We start from the raw sequence: 17,500 nt of genomic DNA, 5'->3' as shown, positions 1-17,500 counted from the left end.
AAATCTGGCGCGACCTGAAAACACGCTCCTGCTGAATTATTTTTTGATGTCTGTCTTCTCTGCAGTCACAAGTGTTTAAGTGTGGAGAAATGTATGTCAACGTATAATACCTGGATGAAGGTGGGGGAAAGGCAGGTCTAATGCCTGAACCTTCATAACTTTCAGAAAGGTAGCTTTTAGGAAGACATTAGCCAACATAGGGCTGTGGCTTCACTGGGCAGCTCCCAGTTTGACGACGTGGACCAGTTAGAATTTAAAGCTGAAATTATGTTTTTTTTCAATTATGCTCCTCCTGACCCTTAAACTGATGAAACCCTTTGGAACCTGCACTGGATAAACGTACAGATCCATCATGGTCCAGCTAAAGTCAAAGTTGTTTCTTTCTGGCATTTTAGGGATACACGTTTTCACTGGAAGTCATTTAAGTAAAATCTCCAGCAAAAATCCCACAACAAAGTTCACAACAGAGTACTGCAGTCTGTCAGCTTGGGTAAAGAAAAAGAAATGTCAAAAAAGTATCAAAAAGGTCCAGTTGTTCATCATATACTGGTTTCAAAAAACGCTACGGTGTGTGTCGCTACGGTGTGTGTCGCGTCACGCTACGGTGTGTCACGCTACGGTGTGTCACGCTACGGCGCGTCACGCTACGGTGTCACGCTACGGTGTTACGCTTTCCCCGCCAACTCAAACTAGCTTTTTGTTCGTGCGCTTTTGAAATTCTTCCTCTTTCACAAACAAACAGCTCTGTGTCCAAATGGAGACGTTTCACTTCACATATTTTCACATAAGTGTGAATTTCTTTTATGTGACAGATGCATTATGTATTGTGCATTATCCTCTATTTTTACTAATAAAATAAATGTCACTTTTTTTTTTAAAGAAATGTAATCCAGAAATCTTAAATTCCTCCCAAAAAGGAGTTGAGTTCTTCTCCTCACATTCATCCAAAGCATCCGCCACTTTTCTCTTCTTTTACTGTCAGACTCTTTTCCTCTCGCTCTCTATCGCTGACTCCCTCGCTCCTTTCATCCCTCTGAATGTTTCCATCCCTCCTTCCCTCCCTCTGTCCCTTCGCCTCCTGTTTCATCCTTCCCTCACTCTGACCCCCCTCTCTGCTCCCTGCTCTTCCTCCTCTTCCTCCTCCTCCTCCTCTTCAAAGCTCTGTCTAGCTCTCTCTGGATTCAATCCTCTCCTCTCTTCTCCTCTTCTCTCCTCTCCTTTCCTCTCCTCTGTTCTTGTCCTGTCTCGACTCGTCTCTCCCCAGTTTGTCTCCTGCTCTTGTTTATGCCTCCTGTTTCCTGTTTCCTTTCTTCTCCTCATTTCTTACTGCTTGTCTCCTCGTCTTCCTACTTCCTCCTCTCATCTCCTTTAAGGGTTTCTTTGCTTCCTCTCTGTTTTTTTCTCTTTTCCTCTCCTTCCTCTCCTCCTCTTTTTCACCCTCCCATGTATTCTTTTCCTTTCCTCCTCACTCCTAGTTTGTCATCCCCTCCCTTTTCTCGTAAGCTCTCCTCTTGTCTTTCCTCTCCTCTCCCGTCTTCATACTTTCTCTCCCCTCCTCGTCTTCTTCTTCTTTACTTTTTTTTTATCTCTCCTCCTCCCACTCCCCGTTTCAAACTGTCTCCCCTTTTTCCTCTCTCCTTCTTAATCTCATCTCTTCTCTTTTTCTTGCTTCTCCAGTTTTCTTTCCTCTCCTCCCCTCCTTTCTTTCCTCCTTTGACTCCTTCTCTTTTCCTCCTCTCCCATCCTTATTTCAACTCATCTCCTTACTCCTCACTCCTCTGCTTAACTCCTCCTCTACTTCCTTTTCTCCTCTGCTTTTGTTCTCTATTTTCTCTGTCATCTCTCCTCCTTTCATCCATCCTCAGAATTTGTCCCCCCCTCCTTACCCTCTCTCCTCTTTCCTTTTATTCCCCTCTTTCTCCTCCTTCTTTACTCTCTTCCCAACATCTGCCCTCCTTTCCTTCTCTCTTATTTTTTTATCTACTCCTCCTGTTTTCCTCCCTTTTCTTTCTCCTCTCCCATTCCCCTCCCTTCTTTTCTCTCCTCTTTTAATCTGGTCTCCTCTTTCCTCCTCCTGTTTTACTCTCTCATCCTTTCATCCTCTTGCGTCTCCTCGTCTCCTCTTTGATCCCGATGTGACAAAAGAAACCAAAAAAAAAAAAATCAAAAACAGATCCTCCTTTTTGTCTCTGGCTGTCAGCGGATCTCTCTCTCTCTCTCTCTCTCTCTCTCTCTCTCTCTCTCTGTGTTCACTTTCTGTCTTTTAACTGGCGAATTAAAAGACACTTAGATATATTCACTGTTTGTTTTCAAAGAATGTGTAGCACACACACACACACACACACACACACACACACACACACACACTAACGGTGTCAGTGACAGGATTTGGCTGACAACAACTCGGCGATATTAGACCTCTCTGTTAACTTAAACTACATAGGAGGATCAGAGGCAGCTGTCAGCCGTGTGTGTGTGTGTGTGTGTGTGTGTGTGTGTGTGTGATCTCTCGTTAGACTGTCTCGGTGTCATCGGTACATTTTTTTTTTGCTCCGTCCTCCATCTATCTTAATTCCCACTGGATATAAAACGCAGAGACGTTCAGCTGAGGGACAGAAATATCTATGCAAATATATTCAGATAAGTCTCGTTAAAAAAAATGTAAATACGGAGAAAAATCTTGAATTTACATGAAAGTAAAGCACGTTATGGAAGTATGAAAGTAATGAGTCATCTTAAGGCATTTCATTTCAGAACACCTCCAGAAATCCAAATGTGTGACAGGTTTTAAAGGGTTTATTTAGGACCTTAAAGGGTTTTTAAAACCTATTCAAGTCAAAGGTAAACAACCTTTGGATCATTATTTCCCTCCTTTGATGTTTGTCGACATAAAACTTGATGTTGAGGTGAGATCAGGAGTTCAACTAGGTTTTGGTAAAAACGAGCATGTTTCTGCAGGTACGATGAAGGGCTGAGGCAGACTGACCTGCAGGTTTTATATCATCTGTATGATAGAACGTTACTTGTCCAGGGTCACTCAAAATCTATCATCATATTTTTGTTTTTAAATTCACTCGAGAATTCAAGATACACTTTTTCCAGACTGTTTACATCAATGACAGTTCACTAAATATTAGAAACAATATTAGACTACTTGTGATAAAAAGTTATCTCGTGTTCCCAGTTTTTGTGTTTCCACAGCTGCTATGTTGCATCCATTAAACGTCTTCTTTTAGACTAGTGGAAAGAAAACATCCATAATACACATTAAGGTGTTTATTTTACTACTTTGTCTGTTTGCGTCTGTAGAGTTTTACTAAATTCAATCAAATTCACCATTAGATAATGCCTCATTTACATATTTAAACATGACATTTCAGAAAACTTGTGATACAAAAAGTAATTGTCTTAATGTGAGGAATCAACTGGGGAAGTTTCATAGTGACATCTGTTAGATAGATATTCACCTTATTCACGTCTCTCTTTAATCCTGTTTAACTCCTGTAGAGTTGCAGAAACACAGAGTTTAAGAAACCGTTCACGCCTTTGTCTTATGAATATATTTGTAAAGACGACATGCACATGCAAAGACACCCGATACGTATACGGTGTGTACACACACACACACACACACACACACACACACACACACACACACACACACACAGAGTGTTCTCGTGCACGCTGTACATGAACACGCTCACAGTTGGTTTTCACTCCGCTCACCAAACCAAACACTGTAATTCATCTCCATCTCCCTCTCAGGCCGACCTCAGGCCGTTACAGGTTCCCCCGTTGGGTTTGTGGCGGTGGCGCAAATGTCAACGCTGTGGATTCCAGCGCCGGGCAGAGAGGCCGCCGCGCGGTTGGCCGAGTGCTGTGCTATATGTGTTACGTTTCTGTCCGTGGGGCGCTGCTTTCTTTAGGCAGCAAATGAGTGTATGTCGAGGCCTGATGGTCCGATCTGAGCTCAGCTGAAGGATTCTGGCAAGAAGAGGAGACGCTTTCCCACCTGGGAGGTTTACTTTGGGAATAAATGCTGCTGGACTTTGAAATGCTCATGTATTTAACATCAACAACAACAACAAAGACTTCAGAACATATCCAAGGATATTACAGATCTGTTTTGTGTCTTAGTCCCAAAGTGTATCACACAGAAAAATACACCTTAAACAATCCACAAAATAGTCTCATTAGGGCCCGTTTTAAAAGCTGTTCTGGAGCTTTCCAATTATTTTATCATCAGTGTACAGAGTACAAACAGGGGAGAAACCAGACAGACAAAGGTGTAACCAAATATGCATTGTGACATTAACAGGAGACGGATGAGGCAGATGTTAATTTGAATATGCTACAGATTGTATGTGAGTGTGCCAGTGGGAGTCTCAGGTGTTTGTGTGCATGTAAGTGTGTCATATATTCATCCATGAATAACTCATAAATGCAATAAAATGAGCAGGTATGAGGAGGAGGAGAGAGTTCTGCAGATAAATAAATGAATGAATAAATAGAGACCAGCAGAAACCATATGTCTAAATAGACATGAGGAGTATGCAGGAGGAAAATGAGACATTATTATTATTATTATTATATAATTAAATGATTTTATTTCCCCATAAAGTTACACTGGAGGCTTTGTGGTAGACAGACCTTCATTCTCAGAGTGGAGTGATGTCATAGATTTGTAGAAATCAAAAGGAACAAGTTCCACGAAACCAGTAAAACGCAGAGGATGTGACATCATGTCCAGATGTTTCCAGCACTAGAGTTGAGAGTCAGAGAGGCTAGATATTCGTACAGGGAGGAACCTTTAATCCTCCTACAACAACAGAAAAATAGACCAGAATGCAATGCATGACGTGCGTGTTAAGTGATGAGAGCAAAATGGCCTTTTTTCCTCTAATTTAGAAAAGCTTGTTTTACTTTGACTGAGACCCTCGAAGGACGACGTGGCTTCCAGAGAGTCTGTGTCTCATCACTGTCATCCTCTCTATAGGGATAGTTGAAAGGAATTCTGGGAAATGTAGGAGGAAAGAAATCCCTCACCTTTAATCCACTCTGTAGTTTGTACAGTCGTACACTCCTCTCCCTCCAGGATCTCATCAGACTCTGAGCTTGTTTTTTCAGACTGTTTTTGCACAAATTGCAAGCTGCCGGGTGTCGGCCATGTTTGTTTTGGTACAAGAACACGAGCGGCAGTTGGCGTTTGGTGGCCATCTACCGACAGAGCTCTGGGTGGTTCGGCGTGTCGTCTGGTGTGTTTATAATCCTTCCTGACTGTCAGAGAATAAATCATTTGTTCAAGTTGGTGGAAACTAACTTCATGTGTCGTAGAGCAAAGTGGAAAACCAGAAGAATAAAACCCTCGGATGAACACACAATTAAAGATTGAGTTGATTTTTCTCAACTTGTGTTCAGAAGCTTTAAGTTTTAGACAAGCAGGCTTGGTATTTGATTGGAGGTTGCTGGTTTGAATCCCAGGACCAGTATGGTGGTGTTACTGGAAAAGTGCAATCTGTGGACACGAATGATAAAAATAGAAGTTCATTGTTTAAACAGCAAATCTGTAACTTTAACATGTTCATCTTTTTTGTCTTTCCTATCCTTATTCTTTACTTTCATCCTCCTCCTCTCTCCTCTCCTTACCTGTCTCCTCTCCTCCTCCTTCTCTCCTCTCCTTACCTGTCTCCTCTCCTCTCCTCTCCTCACCTTGTCTCCTCTCTTCTCCTCACCTTGTCTCCTCTCCTCTCCTTACCTTGTCTCCTCTCTTCCCTTCCACTTGTCTCCTCTCCTCTCCTCACTTTGTCTCCTCCTTCTCTTGCCTCTTCTCCTCACCTTGTCTCCTCTCCTCCTCCTTCTCTCCTCTCCTTACCTGTCTCCTCTCCTCTCTTCTCCTCACCTTGTCTCCTCTCCTCCTCCTTCTCTCCTCTCCTTACCTTGTCTCCTCTCTTCCCTTCCACTTGTCTCCTCTCCTCTCCTCACTTTGTCTCCTCCTTCTCTTGCCTCTTCTCCTCATCTTGTCTCCTCTCCTCACCTCGTCTCCTCTCCTCTCCTCACCTTATTTCCTCTCCTCCGTTCTCAGAAGCTGCTCAGGGCTAGTAGAAATATTTTTAGCTCCTCTCTCCTCCTCCTCCTTCTCTCCCTCTGTTTCTGTGTTTTGCCCCTGCAAAGATGGCTTCATTAGCCGTAGACCTCAGCATGAACACACACACGCACACACACACACACACACACACACACACACTGGGGTATGTAAGGGGATAGAGTCTGTTACATAAGAGCCTCTCTTATATAATTTGATGCATATTTGATGCTGAGTGGTGCAGTGGCAATGCAGAAAGCTGTGTGTGTGTGTGTGTGTGTGTGTGTGTGTGTGTGTGTGTGTGTGTGCAGATGAGGAAAGCCAGATTTTTATAGTTTGGCCTCTCCTTGCCCTCTCTGAGCTGTTGCGTCACAGGGGAAGCTAAAGGTGAACGGGCAGTCAGAACGAGAAGAGAGAGTGTGTGTGTGTGTGTGTGTGTGTGTGTGTGTGTGTGTGTGTGTGTGTGTGAGAGAGAGACTCATATCTCAACAGACCCGTATTCCTGAGTTGGACGCTTCCTCTAACCTCCGTTTCCTCCTCTGCGATCGATACAAACTCAATAACAGGAATCAATGGAGGTTAATGGCTTTCACCTGGATCCACCTCGTCAGAAGTGACCTGATGTCTACACACTCAGTATCTTCATGTGCAGTGTAGGAAGAGGCAGATATTTCATTTTATGTGCATGTAGCTCTCAAAGAAACTCTGCTTTCTGCTGACTCGCAGAGCTGCAGCTGCTTTAAAGAATGCTAATGTTACTTCTACTGCGCAGCATGTTGCTGTGGTGAATACTGCTGCAGTCACATGTGCACACGTAAATGTGCAGTCTATGAGTTAACAGCTTGTAGAAACAGGCTTTGCACTGCTGAGGTCGCTGGTTCAACTCCCAGCCCGCCCCACATAGAGCTGCTGGCCCCCAGCACTGCAGAGCTGTGGTCATACTGGGCAGCTACCAGTCGGGAACGGTTGGAATTCCCCCTGAGAAAAAATAAATACCGGAATTTAAAAAAGCGTTCCCACGCTGCCTTAATGAAGCCTTCCCGACATGCTCATTCAAGTTTTCCGGGTGTCTGGATCCTGAATCCTGGTTCTGGTGGTAAACACCCTGTTTTTGTCGGGAAGCAGCAGGTGACTCGCCAGCTGACTAGCACTCCTTTATTTGTTTGTTTTTTCCTTCTTTCATTTCCCGAGAGGGGAAGTAAGTCACAGGGAGGTCGGATTCTGCCAAACAGGAGCAGTTGAAATGAAAAAAATAAAATAAAACTTAATTGAGCGACTACAAAAACATCATCCGAACAAAGAACTACAAACAAACAAACAGGATGACAACTCAGATCACTTCATCAGAATCTACATATATTAAGCTAAATGTCTGATCATCACCTCTGCTAATAACGTCTTTCTTTTATAAGTACACAATATAAGATTAGTAAGTATGTTTAACTAATCCTGTGATTGATTTACTGATTCATTGTTTTGTCTATGAAATGTCAGAAATTAGTGACAAAGCTTCCCAAGGCGATGTCTTCATATTGTTGTCTTTGCTCGTTTTTGGTTCATAAATGAATTGAATTAATAAGAAATAATCAACTTTTTTAATCTGAAAATGTGTTTCACCACTTATATAATATCCGTATTACTGTTCACTGTTATCAGCAATGTTGTTTTACATATTTTCATTATTATGATTTTTTTCATACGACACGTTTAACTGTCAAATTATCATCAACATAAAAATGTTATCGACGTAAACAAATCTGACGTGTGTGTAAACTTTTTATCATGTTGCATTTGTATCAGTACTGTTACAAAACTGCACAATTATGCGTACAGTATAAGTATTATTTCTTTTATCAGAGATTAGATCTTACTGCACCATATTATATTTTATTAAATAGATAGATAGATATAAACTTTATTCATCCCCAGGGGGAAATTATATTGTAGCAGCAGCAATTTACAGAGTAAAATATAACGTATGGAAATATGAAATTACATATTCACACTACACAATACTGAACAACCGTAATATCTGATATTCTGTTATACAGCTGCACTATGTGATGTTATATTACATCAGTATGTGTGTGTGTGTGTGTGTGTGTGTGCCATGATACTGCCCTGACCATCAGATAGCGAGCTAGCCGTGCTACCTGCGCTAATTTCCTGCCGCTAACAGGAAGGCTGCCCGAGGTTGCGTAACAGTTAAACTCTTCCCTGTGTTGTTAGTATCGATTAGTCCGCTCCGTCTGACGTGTAACAGACACACACGAGGCGCTCAGTTGGCAGATCAATCAGAGCCTAATGAGATAAACGAGCTCACTGATCAGCTAACGAACCGCTGGCTGACTGACTGACAGCAGCGCACACAGAGCCAGAGGGCAGCTCAGGGAGGAGAGCTCAGAGCATCCAGATCTCTAGAACACAACGTAGCTGAGACGGACATTGTTATTGGTATTATTGTTGTTGTTATTATTAGTTTGTTCCAAACTTAGATTGTATCCAAGCTAGAGTTACACTCTTAGAAATGCAAGTGCTAATTAGAACCGTAGGGTTCTTTGGCTTGTTACCATTGGAGAACCCTTTTTGGTTCCATGTGGAGCCTTTTGAGAGAGTTCTACTCAGAACCAACATAAAGGGTTATGCCCAGAATCCCCAATGAGAGGTTCTACAGAGAACCCTTACATGGTGTAATGGTTTCACCCAGAAACCTGTCGGTTCTTTCTAGAAGCTTCTAGAGTTTCATCTAGAACCCATCCAGGAGGTTCTACAGATGACCCTTTTTAATTCCAAAGGTTTCATCTCGGACCCGTTCATGTGTTTCTACCAAGAACCCTTTTATATTCTAAGGGTTTCGTCTAGAACCCACCCAGGAGGTTCTTCTGAGAATCCTTCTTTAGTCCAAGGGATTTAGAGCCCCAAAGTGCAGAGACTGATGTGTAACAACCATGCTTTCAACAGTCCTTGAAGTACTCTTTCTTCCATAAAGGGTTTTTTGGTTGAATTGGGTTAAGTCAAACAAAGAAGCCTTAAAAAACGATTTCTTCTTGGTAGAACCTCAGTCCTTCAGGAAAAAGAAGCCTGTTTAGAACCCGTATATCTGAGACTGTATGCCTTTAAATGTCTCTAATATTTTACATACTCTGCAAGTTCTTTGCTGCCCTTTCCTCCACCAGAATAACTTTTAATAAATAAGCAATAGCTCTCCGTCAGCTGTGATTGACAGCTCCATCCTCCTAACCCTGACACGTGTGTGTTTGTGTGTCCTGGCATAGTTTGCTGGTGTAACACTAAACCGGAGACCCCTGATGTCTCCACTTTAGTCCGCTGTGAAAAGGACACATAGCTGGAGCGTCCCTGGGGACAGCCTCCGGGTAATTTTAGATTTGTAGGGGGCAAGCCTGGACTGGATGACACACAGAGAGACAAATAGCTGAAGGGACACAAACACACAGAGAAAACAGACAAACTAAATGAATGCAGACGCATAAAATATCTGACACGCATAGTTTTAACGTCAATCGTTCTCTTTCTTTGTCCTCATTTGCTCCGTTCTTCTTCACGTACGGCTTCTGTTATGTCACAGGTGCAGACGTAAGGTATGTGGGATGATTTGAGTTTGATTTTCTGTAATTACAGTCGAGGGTAACCTTTCTGTTTTGAGGTTTGACTCGTTAACTTTAATGAACAGAAGTTTGGGGTAAACACTGTGTTCTTTTTTGTAATCAGGCTGGATCTGCTGGGTTTTTCACTTAGGAGAGTTTATGGTAACCTTTAAGAGCTGACGTCAGCTGCGCCTGTGTGTGTGTGTGTGTGTGTGTGTGTGTGTGTGTGTGTGTGTGTGTGTGTGTGTGTGTGTGTGCGGGTGTGCGGTAGAGAGGCAGGCAGCAGTCTCTTTAATGGGGTGAACTCAAGGGTTTGTACTTAGTCTTCATTCGGCCTGCTGGGAAGGTTGCTGGCACACTGGTATGTCTTTGTGTGTGTGTGTGTGTCTGTGTGTGTGTGTGTGTGTGTGTGACATCCTTGTTGTGAGTGGGAAGCCCCCTATACACACATGGCAAGACTTCTATTAATGTACACCGCCTTATCAAGTAAGTTGAGTCGAGTTTGTGTGTGTGTGCGTGCGCGCACATTGTTCCACCCCCTGGGGGCGACAGGTGCCGCGGGCAACATGAAACCCTGTAGAGTGACATGGTGAGGGAGTGAGAGGGTGTGAAGGGAGGGGAAAGGTAAGAGGAAGAAGAGAGACCCTAACGTTACACATGAGACGGTGTTCCTGAAGCCCTGGGCATCAATCTGCTGCCGTAACCACCTCCACTCTTCAGGGTTCACCAGATGTTGGAGCCTGAGCCGCAGGGATCCGCTCCTCACTCAGCAACAAGAGAATCAGCGAGGTCCAGGGACGGGTATGGGTACTCCATAACTTTAAGGTATCGACTGAAATAACTCAGTACCAAGAAGTGTCGAAACTTCTCCAGTCAAACTCACAATCCAGTTTGAAAAATGCCCGAGAAGTACGCTGGCAGATTGTTTCAGACTTGTGTGATCCAAATATTTCCAATAACTCCAAAAGTCAGTGTTTACTGAAAAAAATATTAATTTCCATGTTTTTATCCAACGAAATAATCTGCCTCAATCAGGCTGTTCTCTTCCAGCATTCGTAGCTATACTTACGAAAAATAATGCGCCTTAATTTATAGATAAGCCACGAAATAAAGAGGAAGTCTAAAGACCACAAAAGCCGACACGCGGGCGGGAAGGGAGGTGTATGTGTCCAAAAAACAGCAATCTGTCATCCAGCAGACTGCTGTTCGTTCCCCATGTGACACGAGAAGTCAATGTTCAAGTCTTTGTCACGTAACTTGCGCACTGCAGCTACTGCCGTAGTTATTTTAACCCAACAACGATCTTTTCCTAAACCTAACGAAGTTCTGTGAAAACTGAGGTTTATTTTGAAAAGACCGTATGAATGTAACGAGCGGAAATGAACACGTGTTGCTGGCTTTTGTAGTAAAACGCATTAAAAATGAGGAGTACCTTTTTGTACGAGGATACGTTGCTTCAATCCGTATTTGCTCTGGCAGCAATCAAACAAAACAGATGAGTTATATTCATTCAAGAAAGTTGATTTGATTAAAATAATACTATATTTATGTCACTGGAGAACCAGGAACAGTCTCTCCTGCAGTACAACGAGAGGATTTCTAAAGGGACTCCGGTGCTCGGATACACCACCATCTCTGTGGGACCGACAAAATCAACGCTAAATGGAAATTCCTCCTACTAGCCATGACTACACACTGTGATGTGTCCGTGGAGATTGTGACTCCATTGTTACGCAGTAATGTTACCTTTAAACAGACATAACACAAGTATACCTTCTGCCAGGTCTAAGCTTCCTCCAACCGTTGTTGGAGAACAGGGTCAATCGTCTAAAATAATGCTCAAAGCATGGAGAATAATAAAAGACAGAGGTTATCCGCCTACTTTATGTCATGTAGTGTGGAAGTGCTGAGAACAGGACAGATGGAGATAGAGTCAGAGAGAGGAAGAGAGAGAGAGACGGGGAGGCAGAGATAGACAAATAGACGGAGATAGTTTTCACTGCTGGAATTAGGGACAGCTGGCCTGTGTATGTGTGTATGTGTGTGTGTGTGTGTGTGTGTGTGTGTGTGTGTGTGCGTTGGCATAGTTTGGTTGCGTAACACTCAACTGGGTCCCCCTCTCTTTCGCTCTCTCTCTCTCAATTAAATCCAATGAAGCTTTATCGACATGACGTTTTGATAAAAGAGAAACAATGATTGGAAGATGATCAATAAAAGGCCCCAAGTTGAATTAATTAACATAATCACAGTCTATGTTGTAATATTAATTAAAAAATATGCCAAATGCAATATGAATGTTGTATTTGTCTATTTCTCAAAAGACACTATGCAGAGCCAGCAGACAGGATACAGTTACAGTAAAAGAGACACCACCTCCCCAGCTCGAGGGGTTTTAGGGCCCCCATTGGGTGTTGTGTCGAGGGGCACCTTGTTTTAGGGCCACGCCGTGTTTCCCATGGTGCTTTGCTGCTGTGGAAAGAACAGCCCTCGCATTTTCTCTGCTCCACTTCCAAAGCTACTGGTCGTATACAGCAGTGTGTGTGTGTGTGCGTGAGTGTGTGTGTGTGTGTGTGTGTTTGTGCATTTTCTTTATGGGAAAGCTAGTTATGTGTGGCCATGCATTTTGAGTGTTGGTATGCTTGTTTGTCTGTGTGTGTTTGTGTGTGTGTGTGTGTGTGTGTGTGTAACGCTCCACATGTGGGCACTTGCATGCAGGCATTCTCATTTGTTTTCGCATGCAGGTATGCGTACGTGTGTGTAGATTAATGTGTGTACGAGTGCTTGTGTGTGCTTGTCGGTTAACCAATGAAATGCTGCTTTACAAGGAGGAAGACTTTCGATTTGATTGGCGGGTAAAATTAAGAAAAGAGAAGCAACAAAGAAGAGAGGCGGGACAACTGTTAACATGGAGAAGACCACGATGTATTGAAGTCTTAAAGTCTGCTTTTGTAGTTCACACTGCACCACTTGCAAGTTTCTGGATTTTATCTGGATACAAGACATTTACAAGTGTAAATAGAGACAACAAAGCACATTATCAATAACACGTGTGATTGATTGATTAATTGATTGATTACAATGGAAACAAGAAAGATTCAAAGTGGCTAAATCCAGCCTCAAGAAACGGTTGTTGGACACCAAACGTGCCTAAATAGCCTGATGTCATTGTGATACCTCAGGAAACGCCTCGAGGGAATTTCTTGAAATTTGGCACAAATGTCCACTGAGACTCAAGGATGAACCGGTTATAATTTGGGGGTCAAAGGTCAGTGCGACGTCACCAAACACGTTTTCAGCCATAACTCAAGAATTCATATGCTAATTATGACAATTTCACACACATTTCTTATTGGATCAAATGATAAAGTAATGACATGATGGACGGACATTAATGTAAACCGCTACTTGACTAGTTGGTGGAGGGATAGAACCATGAGTGAGACCCAGACGTTTGCTGCTTCATCTTTAAAATACTATAAAATATAAAACAAACATCCGGCTACCGAGTCGGCACACGTCTATACGATGCTGAACTACACAGTGGCTGCTTGATCCTCTTCTTATATTCTCCTCATGTAGTGTGCAAAATACCCGACACACAGACCTCGGCTCGGCCTCTCCTGGTTGGCGTCCAGGTATCCAAGAAGACGAGAGTCAATGTCCCGCTTTTAACCAGGTTCTAACCAAAGGTACTGGATCAAATTTAGGACCATTTAGGTCCACCTGTTGGCTTGCTTTGTTTTGTTTCAGTTTAAATAATGAAATCTGTTGGGCATAAGTAAGTGTTTAAAAGACATTTTAGTGATGATTACAAGTGACAAATAACTTTAGGGACCCCCCTAAATTTACTAATGAAGCTTTTAGGGGTCTGAAGTGTCAATCAAGGGGTCTCGGACCCCCCTAAGACCCCCCGTATCGTGTGATCTGCTCAAGGTACAACCAGACCGGACCAGGCTCATGGCAGGAGGGTGGAGGATGAAAGAAGAGAGGCATTTAAAGAGAGAAAGAGATGGAGAGAGATTAAAGATAAAGAATGGAAGAATTAAAAGAAAGGAGTGAAGAAGAGTTAGGATGGAAGAAAAGAAAGACATTTCCAGGGTAGAGGATGAGAGATTGACATGATAAAATACACAAAAACAAAACGGAAGTAAAACACCCTGAAACACAAGGCTGAGACAAAGGGAGACAGAAATAAAACGCTTTTTGGAAGACGGAAAGTAAAACGGCCGAGCAGACAAAGACGGAGACGGAGCCCGGCTGGGGACGAGGACGAGGCGCTCCTAGCCATATTTAATCATCAAATATTAATGCGGTAAAGATGGAATACAGGAAATTAATATTTCCCATTAACAAAGAAGGAGAGCGAGTAACGGCCACAAAAGACAAACGGCCTCCATTCAGCGGTTTGACGACGGGATCCAAATCAGGTTACGCTCCACATCCTCCATCTTAACCTGAACACACCACTCATCCACTCGCTGCTTCCTCTTTTTACTCCCGCTTGTTTTGTTTAAAGTTATAAACCATTCGCTCTTTAGTTTTGATGTTCATTGCAGTGCTGTTTTGTCTGCACGTCGACGTCTTCAATGGATGAAATATGAATTCTGTAGGCGCTGCTTTCATTGTTTCTGTTGTCTAAGTGCCAAACTCACAGAAAGCAATGCCAGTTTAAGTGTGCGCTATATTTAGAAATATTTTCACGGGGGAACCGCAGCGATCATCGATGCTCTTTTCAAAGCCACCGGACTCCATTGACAAAAACAGAAATTTCACTTTCTTTGTGTTATGGTGTGACTTGTGGTGTTAAATGAGTTACTTAGCGCGTCAAATTACGAGATGGGGAAAAACAAGGTGGTTAAAGTTGTGAATTCAGACAAAAAAACACTTTGGTAGGCTTAAAAAAACATCATTGTTTGGGTTAAAATTACTGTTTCAAAAGTGAAAATCTAACTTAAAGCACACGATCAGCTGTTAAAGTGAAACTTACCATCGTGAACCCAACAGGTGGTTGGTTTCACACGGGACACCAACAGCGGTTTGTTGGATGAAATCCTGTTTGTTTGGTGTCTTTGAAGAGAGCACAGATAACAGCTTCAGCTCCCGTCAGAAAGGTCTGTCTGTGTTCTAAATATAGTGCTCATTTAAACATAGATTCTTTTAGGTGTCTTAAATACATCCTCAGCAGAACATTACTTTGCTCCATCTACTGTAAAACACCGACTATGGGGAAGAACCTCATACAAACACACTTCTGAACACCTGAACTAGCCCTTTAAAACCAGCTTCATTGCCTTCAGAACGTGTTAATGACCAACTACAAATATGCAACGTGGTGAAAATGGTGCGATTGGAATAATGCGTGAACATTCCCAACACGACAGGAACACTTCGTGACATTACGACATTACGATGTTAGATTCAGAGTGGGGTCAAAGCCTTCTGGGAGCTGTAGTTGTTGAGCGATAACACGCCGTCCTGTTGAAGTGACGAGGCGTTCGAGCGAAGAAGCCGGAGGCTTTGCATCCGTCCATCCATCGCTGATAGTCGACGTCTCTTTCTTCCCCCCCGATCTCTCCCCCTCCCCCCTCTCCCCCTCCCTCCTGCTCCATCCTAACAAGGCGGATTATACGTTTTCACACTGAGAGCAATCCAGATACGATCAAGTATTTATGTAAGCTGCACACTCACGGCTCAGATACATACAGAGCCCTCGACTCAACATCTGTTTCATAACCGGCAGTCACTCCTCTGTGTGTGTGTGTGTGTGTGTGTGTGTGTGTGTGTGTGTGTGTGTGTGTGTGTGTGTGTGTGTGTGTGTGAGTGTGTTTACGAGATAGCTTAAAGTCAAAAACAAAAAAGTGCTGAACTATAAATGTCCAGTTGATGCTGAGGAGAGAGCAGACATCTACCTGGCCTTGTTAGAAGAAGTGTGTGTCTATGTGGCGTCTCTCAGTTTCAACAGCGTTCATTGATGGCTCATTAATTAAATTAAAAGTGATAATATGAAATCATTTTTAACACCTATGATATCTTGTGAAAATAAACAGTAGAATGATATTTTTAGATAGGCTGCAGGTGTGCATAATTCATAACTCTGTGTGTGGCTATACATAATACATAGTCTATACATCAATGTTAAACCAGGCGAAGGCTGCACAGTGCTGAGCTTTGCAAATATACTGCATCTTGTGACACACACACACACACACACACACACACACACACACACACACACACACACACAATAAGAACATATCAACACTGACCTGGGTTGGGCCCACTGTGCATACATGAATATGTGATTCATATGAAATTCATAACAAATGAATTAATGTTTAGTATTCTCAGTGCACAGCAGGACGGGCCCCAGTGTCACACACACACACACACACACACACACAGACACACACATACACACACATACACACACACATGAGGACACACAGGACATGACAGGATACAAAGTCCTGCAGCTGGTTTCTCAGTGGTCCGCTGATCTACAGGTGGCGATAATGTGCCAAAGAAAGACACTAAAGCGCCAACAAAGGCAGCGAAGAAGAAGAGGGAAAGCTTGTAAACATCACGTTGAGGAAGTTCAGGCCAGAATTCTCCTCAGTTTTAGGCTACAAACCTATTTGTTCGTGGTTTGGGTTGAAATGAACTCTTTCTGGCAGAAAGCCCTGAGGGCAAACTTCCCCCTCGTGCTTGTAAACATGGAGGATAATGTGTTTAACATGTAGACGTCCAAGGACACACTGTCGACCACCATGCACTGTATATAAGAAGTGGAGGTGGTCATCATGACATTGTGAAGCCTTGAGTTCAGCAATTTGTCGCCATCTTGGATTACGGCTGTCGCCATGTTGTTGTTTTTTGCAACCGATAAACGGATGTCACCACATTTTGGGATGCAGAGGAGTGACGTAGATACGTATACATCTCTGGTAGAGACCTGTCAATCACTGTGTAGCCCCGCCCTAAATCATCCCCTGCTTTATGGTCTGTTTGACTCTAAATGGACCATAATGTACTAAATGAACATCATGCTGTATTGAAGAAGACTTGAAACTAGAGGTTGAGACCATAAACTCATGTTTACAATGTTTACTGAGGTAATAAATCAAGAGAGAAGTAGAGTCATTTTCTCATAGACTTCTATACAACCAGAGGAGTCGCCCCCTGGTGGTCACTAGAGAGAATGCAGCTTTAAGACACTTCCGCAGTAGGTTCACTCGTCAGAACTGAAGGTTGTCGCCTGGCTCTGAGTTGAATTATTTTCAACTCAAGGCTTTCAGGGTGCTCCTGTAAAAACGTGAGGCACATAGAGCGACAACAGGAGAGCACCAAACTCTTCTCTCTTTGAAAACAATCACAAAAAGACACCAAAAAACGAGCTTTGTCTAATCGGGGCTTTGCTGTGTCAGATGTGTCTGCATCGTGTTCTACATTGTGTCTGTTACTTTAAGTTTTGTTTTTGCGTTTTGGCAGACTGTCTACTTGGGTTTTCTCTGTCCTTTCAGGCTCCCCATTGGCCTCTAAACAGTATACATGTACACTGTACATGTATACTGTACATGTATACTGTATTGGGGTCTTTGTGGACGGATGTAAAAACCCTCAAACTTAAGTGTACATACAGTATAGATGCAGCACTTTTGTGCTTAAGTTTGAGGGTTTTTACATCCGTCCACAAAGACCCCAATTTTAGGAGACAAAAAGTAAAGTCTGTAGTCAGACAATGAGAGAAACTTGATACCTTGTAATTTTAGATTCTTTATCCCACTACATTGTCCTTAAATTGAGGGACTCTGCA

General features: G+C 42.9%; 1 protein-coding gene across 9 annotated transcripts in view; it reads left to right on the top strand.

Moving 5' to 3' along the window:
• The window catches only part of hivep2a (HIVEP zinc finger 2a), a 106,339-nt gene that overhangs the window by 21,829 nt on the left and 67,010 nt on the right, over window positions 1-17,500 (top strand). For 4 of the 9 annotated variants that reach the window (XM_076084635.1, XM_076084636.1, XM_076084637.1 and 1 more), the window contains exons 3-4: window positions 13,267-13,376; window positions 13,621-17,500. The exon at window positions 13,621-17,500 is cut by the window's right edge and continues 891 nt beyond it. The exons of 2 other annotated variants lie outside the window; for them this stretch is intronic. The gene's annotated coding sequence lies outside the window, so the exon portion shown is untranslated. 3 more of the 9 variants (XM_076084633.1, XM_076084634.1, XM_076084641.1) reach the window with 2 other exon arrangements.

This window comes from Anarhichas minor, unplaced genomic scaffold (genome assembly GCF_050575085.1).
Source record: "Anarhichas minor isolate MPS153535 unplaced genomic scaffold, ASM5057508v1 ptg000136l, whole genome shotgun sequence".
NCBI lineage: Eukaryota > Metazoa > Chordata > Actinopteri > Perciformes > Anarhichadidae > Anarhichas > Anarhichas minor.
The sequence above is the reverse complement of the archived record's forward strand: the minus strand, read 5'-3'. Positions and strand labels throughout refer to the sequence as shown.